The sequence below is a fragment of the Megalops cyprinoides genome, chromosome 3 (genome assembly GCF_013368585.1).
Source record: "Megalops cyprinoides isolate fMegCyp1 chromosome 3, fMegCyp1.pri, whole genome shotgun sequence".
Lineage (NCBI taxonomy): Eukaryota > Metazoa > Chordata > Actinopteri > Elopiformes > Megalopidae > Megalops > Megalops cyprinoides.
Window position 1 is genome coordinate 54,219,706 of NC_050585.1, and position 10,763 is coordinate 54,230,468.

A 10,763-nucleotide genomic window follows, 5' to 3' on the forward strand; every position below is an offset into this window, starting at 1 on the left:
ACAGCTTGGGTCGCAATCCCCATGATCTGCTGGTCCATTATTTAAAGGTGTTCTGTGACAATATTCGCTCACCTGCACAAAGTCATTGTATTACTGAGACCCCAAGAGTCCATACAGAACAGAGTTAAGGGTCTGGTGTACATTACCACAGCCAGCATTCTGGACTTTTTTTTCTAATATAACTTTTTTTCAGGTAATTCTGCAATTTCTATACAGAAAGACTTACAGTAAGTGAAACCATGTGTGGCTTGTGTGTAAAATATTCAGGGACCGAAAGGGAGAACACGAAAGGGAGTTTCTGTGCTTAGTGATGCAGCCTGTTGCCTCTGTGTTTAAATGCCTGGCTATTGTGCTCCCTTAGGAGTGTGCAGAGTTTGTGTTTTTACTGTTTATATCGATTCTGTTTATTTCCTGTTTCATCTCTGCTATATTTCTACTCTTCCTCCAACCTCGGCAACAGAGAGAGAGAGAGAGAGAGAGAGAGAGAGAGGGAGAAAGTGAGAGACAGTGAGAGAGAGAGGGAGAAAGTGAGAGAGACAGAGAGAGAGAGAGAGAGAGGAAGAAAGTGAGAGAGAGAGAGGGAGAAAGTGACATATATCCTCCTATATACATATCCTCCCAGCAAGAGAACTCATAGGTGAGATAACTCCCTTGAGTTTGAGGTACGTCGTATGTGAAAGTGCCCTATGTGTGCCTTGAATGTGGCATCATAGGGAAAACTGAAGCAGAGAGCTGAAGCTCAGGGCCCACAATGCACTGCACTCAGACACGCCCTGAGCCCTGCCCCTCTGTGTCCCCAGCAAAAACAGTGAGCAGGAGGGGGCCAAAATGAAGAAGTTTAAACTACAAATGGCCAGTGCCATCTGTCACAAAGACATGTTTGTGGCCATCAAGGTGTAGTTCTTAATAACTAGAACAAAAAAGTTCAGATGTAAAAGCAGCTTTGTAGTAATTCTGCTCGGCATGTGAAACAGGAGAAGGTGACCTTGGCCCAGGTGCTTTCCCCCACGGTCTCTGCACGGAAAGCTCTGTCCCCAGAGTCCCACAGACGGACAGATGGACAGCCGGTGGAGTGTTACAACACCTCCGTGTGATTGGCTGGCAGTCAGGACTAGGAAGCTAACACCTCCGTGTGATTGGCTGGCAGTCAGGACTAGGATGCTGAGAGGTGTTTCAGTTGTGCTATTTCGGGAGACATTCAGGAGTTCAGAGTAGAAGCCCTAGCCGATGGCCTTTAACCAGATTTGGCTTGCTTATGTGATGAAATTATATTGTTACAATAAATTATTTTTCTTGTTTAACATATGCTTGCTGTCTTTTTGTTGGTATCTGTGGAGAGGTATAGTGAATGCCACTTATAGGAAATGCTGATATAAAAATCCCTCAAAAAACACCGCTTATAAGAATCAAACAATCCACTGTTAACATCAGTCTGGGCTCACACACACCATGTAACTGCAGAACCTGCTGGAGAGCAGAGGTACATAATCAAGTTTATCTCTTACCTTGTGCTAATTACCAAAGCTCCAAGGGGATAAAATAATTTGAGAAACATTTTGTGCAGTTCAGCTACATACCTAGATGCTGGTTGACCTGGCATGAATAAGGAACACTCCTTTTAGTTGTGAAAACCGCTGCCTTCTTGGTCTTAGGCCAGTCTGACCAATGGAAGACATGCAGCATAGAATCTGGACATTCCGCATCCGGCACTAAGCACTCACACAGTGCTGGCAAATAATTAACACGTAATTTATTTTATTTTATTTTCATAAACTCTATTTATTGTAATTTTGCATTGAATAAGAACAACAGGCACGGATAAACGTTACAGGAGTCATGTTATTTTTATTACCGAGAGGACATTTCTCAGTCACCCAAAGAGAAACATGAGGTTTAAAACAGAAGCATCCGCTTTGCCTCCTTTTATCTGAGCAGAATAATGCGATATTATTGACGGCGTGATAATGACGTGATTTTTGTATGCAGAGCATAGCCTATAGTATTTAGGTTCATTGCAATTATGTTATGGAACTTCATAATAATTGACGGTTACGAGATATGAATTTATAAGGCATATTTTTGCAAACCTCTAGCCTATTTTTGTAGATTACTTATTTTGAAAGATAACTGAGAAGAGAGGGGCGTTTGCAGGTTTTCGCTCCAGTTCGTCGCATGTTGTTTTCACAGCGAACATTGTCTGTGAAACATTATCCATTTATAGAAACAATAATCTATAATTTCCCACATAATTCTGCTAACGAGAGGCGAGGGACATTAACGCGAGGGACATGTGTTAAACGCCGAATAGAGTAGAATCTACTGCCCTCTTGTGGCCGATCGCTATATAACATCAGCGGTCATATAATTTGCAAAAAGCCTGACGTAAAAGACCCCTGAAAAACATGTTTTCTTCAGTCTGTTTCCTCTGAAACAAAGAGTAAGCGCCATCGAATGCACGCTTTCGTATGCAGTTATATACTGCATATTGCTGGCTGCATATTATTTGTCAGGAGACACTGTACCCAAAACTCAGCCCCTGTGAAAGCCTTAAACCTGCAGCAGGTGTGCATGACTCCAGCTCTGCAGCTGATTGGACGGGTCCAGCCGGAGAGGAAACAGAGACTCGTGGGCTGTCAGTGAGGCAGAGAGGGAAACGGAGACTGACCCACTTTCTGCCCCTCACAAAGCGAGAGGCAAACACACACACACACACTGCACATGACATACACACAGACTCTCTCTCTCTCTCTCTCACACACACACACACACACACACACACACACACACACACACACACACACTGCACACACACACACTGCACATGACATACACACAGACTCTCTCTCTCTCTCTCACACACACACACACATACACACACACACTGCACATGACATACACACAGACTCTCTCTCTCTCTCACACACACACACACACACACACACACACACACACACCACAAAAGAAGCACTGTCAGTCCCCTGTGCATGAAAAACACTCATCAAGCTCTAAATCAAATGGTGTAAGAACCTCTGGTAAGCAACAGTAATGTCATGGTGTGTGTGTGTGTGTGTGTGTGTGAGCTTGCATGTGTGTGTGCGCTTGCATGTGTGTGTGTGCTTGCATGTGTGTGTGTGCTTGCATGTGTGTGTGTGTGTGTGTGTGTGTGTGTGTGTGCGCTTGCATGTGTGTGTGTGCTTGCGTGTGTGTGTGTGTGTGTGTGTGTGTGTGTGTGTGTGCTTGCTTCCGTGTGTGTGTGTGTGTCCTACGTGTGTGTGCGCTTGCAAGTGTGTGTGTGTGTGTGAGTGTGTGTGTGTGTGTGTGTGTGCTTGCATGTGTGCGTGTGTGTGCGTGTGTGTGTGAGTGTGTGTGTGTGCGTGTGTGTGAGTGTGTGTGTGTGCGTGTGTGTGAGTGTGTGTGTGTGCGTGTGTGTGCGATTGTGTGTGTGAGTGTGTGTGCGATTGTGTGTGTGTGTGTGTGTGAGTGCGTGTGTGTGTGCGTGTGTGTGTGTGTGTGTGTGTGTGTGTGTGTGTGTGTGTGAGTGTGTGTGTGTGTGTGTGTGTGTGTGTGTGTGTGTGTGTGTGTGTGTGCGCTTGCGTGTGTGTGTGTGTGCGTGTGTGCGTGCGTGTGCCTGCATGTGCGTGTCTGTGTGTGTGTGTGCGTGTGTTGTGATTGCATGTGTGTGTCTGACTCGCTCTCTCCTCATGCAGAAGTCCTGCCATTAAGGGGATACACAGGTTTCCTGCAGCTGTGTCACTGGGTCTCTCTGAGAGTGAATCAGCGTTTGGAGACCTGTGGGATTCACACTCCGTCGCTCAGAGGCACAGACAGGGCGGTCAGCAGGGTCAGGCTGCTCTGCACGGACGCCGTCCTGTGGAGTGTGCTGTGTGATTGCCATCCAGGAAATCGCTCACAGTCTGATGTGAGGTTTAACAATACGAGGAAGTACTTCTGCACAGCTCTCCGTTTGCTGTGGCTTTTTTCCTGATATGATCTGCACTGATTACATGACAGCTGGGTTATTTCATTTGCAGAGTATTACTACAGAATGAAAGCAGCCTGTATTTAACCCTTCCCATGCAGTGACCAGTGCAGCTGCATGTTTCCTCAGTAGTTGTACATTTACTGTTAGGATTACTCAGAGTATTTGTTTGTCTAGGTAACACCATCCAATAGAAACTGCTGAGTGAGTGGCTCCCTCTGAAGGCTAAGACAGTAACAGCCTTGCACCACTAGGGGGGAAAAGGCCAGGAAAGAACCTGTGCTTGTTCAGTCCTAATTTCCAAAAGGGCGTAAAAAGACCTTGGCCCCTCTGCTCGAGAGAAAACCAAACTCACAGGATGCTCTAGCAGGCAATGAAAGAGGATTTACCATGTCAACTCAGACTCGGGTCATGAGTCCAAACAGTACGAGCACAAGAGGCAAGTTCAGGTGGCTACTCAGTGGCCCGTTTTGTCTTTCTATATGTATATTTTTGGAACATATCATGCCACAAATCCGCATATGAGACAAGGGTGTGTGTGTGTGTGTGTGTGTGTGTGTGTGTGTGTGTGTGTGTGTGTGTGTGTGTGTGTGTGTGTGTGCAGTGTGTGTGTGAGTGTGTGTGCAGTGTGTGTGCAGTGTGTGTGAGTGTGTGTGAGTGTGTTCACATAGCACAAAGCACTGTAAAGCACCAGCTTGCCTTTTCCTCTGCTGTGCTCTAAACGTCACACGACCCGGTACTGTTTCCTGTGGAGCTGTGAGTGCTGACAGAGCTGTGAGAAGCCCTGCACCACACAGCCCTCGGAGGGTGAACACATTTACAGCCTCACCTGACAAAGGTGTCATTCCAATCACACCTCCACTCCATGAGCATGCCAGCGGCAGCCATCTCTGCTGGGATTCCAGTCCAGACCAGCAGAGTAAAGCTCGGGAGGGAGCCCAGAGGACAGGAGTTTCCGCCGCTGGTGTGGGCGGTGGAGACATTGCCATTCTGTTTGAGAGTGTTAGCGTTTGGACAGGAGGCAGATGGTAGGCCGATGCTGCTGCTCTCTCCCTGCCTCAGCAGGTTCAGTGCAGTGGTCAGGAGCGGCCGCAGTGCCCGCTCAGACAGCGGGTCTCGGCCCACCAGCCGATTGGATCCGGCGGGCGGGGTGCGTCCGGGCCGGAGGGTCACCGCATCCTGGCAGAGTGTTTTTCTAAACGCCGTTTCCCTGAGTCAAACCTTTCGGGAGATCTGGGTTTTATAACGACGGAAAAAACAATCAGAACAGATTGGAGCCGGAGGAAACGGCTCATCTGCATGCCGTCCCGTCCTCCTCTCTCGGAATGGAGCCACACTCCACCCTACAAACCCAAGAGCCCAACACTGCGTGTTCAGGCCAAGGGAAGTGGAATTCTGTGTGCGTTTGGGAGCTGTTCTAGTCCCTGTGAGGATCTGTTAGTAATATTAATATTAATATTATCAGTCAGGTTCAGATTACTTTGCCCAAAAATGCAATGCCAGCATGCTGTCTGAGTGCCAGCACGCATCCCTCTGCTTCAGACCGGTTCCTGTTTTACTTTACCACTGCGTACATCAAAGAGCAAACGTTCAAATAAACACCTTAATCAAGTCTAGCCTGTCTATGAAATGTGTTTCTCCGTTTATCTGAATGTACAAAGGAGAGCTGCAGGCACAGTTGTGAAGATTTTAAGGAGCAATTTGGGCATTTACAGCAATTACGGTGGTCTTCTATGTGAAATTCATCCGTTACGCGAGCACAAATCCTCTGCAGCAAGGACAAGGCTTGTGTTTGTGTCTTTTTCAGCTCTTGCTTTTGTTAGATCAGGGGTGCGGGCAGGAGAGCCAAGCACAGTGAGTTCAGGTCTGCGTGGGGTTGAGTTTCCTGAGATCAGGGTGGGGGGAATGCGTTCTGTGTACAGCCCACACTGACGCCAGCATTTCTCTGCCCCGCCCGCGCTGTCCCCACTCAGGTCACCGCCACTTCCTGTGTCTTCCTGTTTCTGGCACAGTGGGCCGTGTCTGCAGGTATAAATACGCTCTCTGATTCAGCGTCAGCATCCTCTGCGCTGCAGGGGGCCCCGTGCGCTTCAGGGAAGCAGCCAGCAGGGGGCAGCACAGACTGCCTGCCTTTACCTAAAGGAGTGAAAGTGAGAAAAAGAGCAGCACTTTGGTTTTGCGCTCTTTCACCAGACCTCAGATTGACCACATACTGACTGCACATTGACTGCATACCGACCGCTGCTGTACACCTGCTCCTTCAAAGAGCAGGGATAAGGGAAAAGCCAGGATGGATGTCTGAGATGATCAGAGTCGTGCTAAAAGCCACATTATCACTCAGACTTATTATGGCTGTTATTACTTACTATTCTTTCTCCAGGTCATTTCTTTTATCTAGGTTATTTCCTTTATCCAGATTTATCCAGGTTGTTTAACAGAGCAAGGCTACCTCGAGGACACGACCTGGGTGAAAAGGGCCAGGCAGCCGACAGCACTGACAGACGGCTGGGACTTCAGGAAGTGTGAAACGTGGAGAGCTGCAGCCAGTCTGGGGGTTCAAGGTGCAGCAGACTCATAAAAGAAGCAGAAGCCTCCGAGCGGGCTGCGCTCCCGATGGACAGCGCCCCCGTGAGGACAGGCAGGGAGCTGACAGAACACTACTGGGGAAGGGCTGTCAGAGGCAGGATTTCTCCCGCAGAGGCAGGCCGGCCTGCTGTGGGGGCGGGGGGGGGGGGGGGCAGGCTCATCAGAGTGGCCCCTCCCCCGCTGGCTCTCGGCTGAGTTAACTCGCCGGCTCACAGCTCCTGCAGGGAGGGCAGGACTCAGCGTTTCAGCCGCTCTCCCGTCCACCCTGCTTACCCTCTCGAACCCGGGTCATTCTCCCCAGCCCACACATCACCTCCCTGAGAGACCCTCTCTGCTGTCTCCGCACACAACTTTCCTGGGAGAGGATTCCTGTTGCCAGGTACCACAGAGTGTTCTGGAGCTGCCTGCTGGAGTCTGTTTGCATGTCTGTGCTGGTGACTGTGGTGGCTGGAGGAAAGTTTGTTTTGCTGAAATGTCCCGGCTGTGTACTGCACTCGCTGCTGTGTGTGTCTGTGGACAGTCTGCATGTCTGCTTTCAGCACAGTGTGCTTGCTTTGTTAATGTATTTATCTGAAGTGTTTTACTGATAACTTGTTAGGCAATATAAAAAGTTTTCTCTTCCCTGAAGTAGGGTGTCAGTTGTGTCACTGTGAGAGGCTTCTGGCTGAATGAGGTGGAGAGAGCATTTCACTCACTGAGATAAGTCAACACAAAGCTAACTGTTGCATTCTTAATGCCATTTCAAATTACACAAAACTGCTGTTCTCAGGGCAGCTCAGTGTCTCCCGTAGACGTTAAATGGAGGCTGATCTGGTTAACGAAGGGGAATTCTGTTCGATCAGCGACACCCTGCGGGGCAGACGCTGATAGAGGTTATGTGTTTGTAAATGGTTTGTTGTGCAATTCCGTTTCTCATTCATCACAATATCAGTCTTACATATGATATCCATATATTAAATACATACGCTCGCCAGATTATGTCAAATGTATCTTCCCTCACACCGCACCCCAAATTTGGTGTCGATAAATTGCTTTCGTGCGAACGACCTTTTAAGCCGGCGAAGATGCGCGATTGTATCTGCGCGCAAACGCTCCGACGGTCGCTTCCCACCCCATTCTCGCAGTTAGTGAAGTGAGTTGTTTTAAACCTTTCTCTTTTCAAAATTGCTTCGGTGTACCTGTCAAAACACAGTCCTTTATTTTACGAAATGTATAGCTCGTTATTAATGTAGTGCGTTTCAGAAATGCGGGAAATTAAAACGTTTCCCCAGTTCTCTAAAAGCGAAAAACAGTGCTCTTTGTACCACATTTACAAATAGAGAATGTACGCGTATAGATGTTTAAGTATGTCTTAATGTCTTACTTTCAGGATACATTTTATTAATTGTATTAATGACTGTTGTGTCGCTGGTGCCGTCTGTACTTTGGTGAAGCCGGTTTCTGCCACAAAAGGTCCTTCTGAGCAGCGAACTGCAAACAGGCGCTTCTGTCTACGGAGGGCATCTGGTCGCGATCAAACCATGTATGTATAAACGGGTAAAAGTGCTCATGATTAGTTTCTGTCAGAAGGCAGACAGAGAAAAGGACAGCACAGCACAGTGGTGAAAACTGGATCACGATTGCATGGCGATACACAATTTGGTGGAAATGTCTACATGCTGAATGGCATAAATGGATTTCCTTACTGGTCTAACTGGTCAGAATGCATAGGTATGACTTGAGTGTTACAGCAAGACCATCCTTCCACAGTCCTGAAGCACTCATGGTACAGTTAGAGCTGAGTGCAGCTGTCCGACCGCGCACAGCCTGACCTAATAGCAAGAACCGGCCGCGAAAACTCGGGCATCTGTCCCATCTCAGGCTGGCGTCGATACAAGAAGATTTAGCGAACAACGCACCGAAGTTTGACGCATCAGTCAGATCTGAAGCTATGGGGAAGAGTGAGATGTTAGAAGAGTTTTCGGAGTCTTTGTTCCTCGATTTTGTAAAAATGTATTTGGTAACTAAAGCATTATATGTCCATATTATAACATTTGTTACCTCCTCTCAAAATTTCGATCGACCGATACAGGCCCAGCGCTATGGGGGTGCTTAGGGGTGCATCGCACCCTAGACGGAACTCAGTGCACCCTCAGCTGTCTCCTTACATCCCGATGTCTGCATAGTATTTATAACTTTTTGTGCAGCCCCGCGAATTGCAATTGCACTCCTCCGTATTTTCTCCTGGCGCCGAGCCTGGCCTGATAGGGACCTTGTGGTGTGCAAGTCAGCAAACAAATATATTGTTTAGCTTGAGAACTGTAAGATGGTGTTTTTATCTGAAATTACCATATTGTATGTATGTTTAACAATTTGCCTGCGTGCCATAAATGGCTCCTTCTATTCGAAAGCTGTAAAGCACAGGTAACCCCAAAGTCTTGAAGTCCAGGCGTGGCGCGTTCCGCCGCGTTTCGGTTTTCCGGGAATTCTTATTTTATCATGAGATAAACGCTGCGTCATCCGATGGAGCTGCGCTTATCACGTGCTCTGGTGCAACGGCTTGTTTTGTGTTTCTGTTGTTTCCTAAACTCCATAAACCAATTAAGAGATGACACCCCCTCCTACCGGCGATACGAACGGATTCAAACTTCGTTTATGGCCTGCGATGTGTACGTTCGCTACGTGTCCTCGACTCTGCAGTGTGAGTGTCTGATTCCTTGATTCCTGCCGCTTTCCCACCCCTCAGGTTCATTACAGGGAAAGGCTTTAGCTATGCGTCTGATACTGATCTCGGATCAGTAAGACCAGAGCAGTAATGTGGTTGTTGGACTCATTCATGGTTTGAAAGCTCTTTTTCATGAAGGTCTCTATTCCTCAACCTCAAGTTTCCTTTTCGTTTTTCATTTTTTTTATCCTTTTTGTAGAAACAGTGCGTAATTCCCTAATCCTGTCAGGTCATGCGGTTACAAAACGAACCTTAAAGAAAGCAAGAGCGCTGTACTCTTGCACACACCCTATCTCACATATCATAAAACAATAAACAGAGTTTGATCTCGAATTTATTTAGCCTGACAGCAAACATTCAGTGTTCCGCGGTGTGTAATTGCTGAACGTTTTATTGACGTTACTCCTGTAGCTGGATATTCATCACAGTCACGGGAGTTTGGACTCAAAATAAATTATAAACCAAGTCTGAGGTTCAAATGTTACATATGACATATGAGGCTGTGGAATTTAGTTTAAAAAATGCTTCTATTCTATCAAAATAAATCTCCCAGACACACATACACGCAAGACATGTACATACTGTACACATGCACACACACAGATACATACATACTGTACACACAGACACACACAAACTGTACATGCACACACACTCACACAAACACACAGATACACAGACACACACAAACTGTACATGCGCACACACTCACACAAACACACAGATACACAGACACACACATACTGTACGCACACACACTCACACACACACACACAAGTGCACACCCACAGACTTAGACATTAGGAGTCTAGTCTGCAAAGCTAAGCCCAGCAGCTTTAGGAGTGTTTCTGCTCACACCCCAGAGGAGATGTGTGACGGGGCTCCCTGGACTCGACGGGGCCGTGCTGGTCAGGGCTGTGTTTGCTCTCTCTGAAGAGGGAAAATAAGCGTCACTCTCAGCAGTACTCCCTGATCACTGTGGGTCCCTGGTGATGAGAACACCCACTCCACCAGGGCCCACAGCTTATGTTCTGTCTGTTTATTTCTGGCGCTTGGGCTGATCTCAGGAAGAGATTTCATTGGGGAAAGTTCTGGAGTTGCGTGTGCAGTTATTGTGAATGTAGGGTAGTGAAAGACATGCTTTCCTAAAGCAGTAATATTACACCCCAGAGCAGCAGTGGAGGAGGAGAGTCACCAGGGCGACTCTGCCGGCTTCCTCTGATGCACAAACAGACCTATGGGGTCAGATTCAGGACAGACGCCTCCTGAATCACTTTTGCCTTTGGTTTTTAGAGTGGATGAAGGTGAATATTATTACTAGATTTACTGGGTTTGATGTTTAGTGGAGCAGGTGAGGTTAAGTCGTTTGTTAAGGAGCACAACAGCAGTGGCCTACTTGGACTCACAGCCTGCTGGTGCTGAGCCCGGCTCGGCCGCCCCGGGTCACCCTGCCAGCCTCAGCTGAGAGCAGCGCTGTCTGTCAGGAGCACGCAG

At 47.6% G+C, this 10,763-nt stretch overlaps 1 protein-coding gene across 1 annotated transcript in view; it reads left to right on the forward strand.

Moving 5' to 3' along the window:
* Positions 1–6,801: 6,801 nt before the first annotated feature.
* The window catches only part of LOC118774040 (rho GTPase-activating protein 6-like), a 19,573-nt gene continuing 15,611 nt past the window's right edge, over positions 6,802–10,763 (forward strand). The window contains exon 1 of the mRNA XM_036523147.1: positions 6,802–6,944. The gene's annotated coding sequence lies outside the window, so the exon portion shown is untranslated. The remainder of the gene's footprint in view (positions 6,945–10,763) is intronic.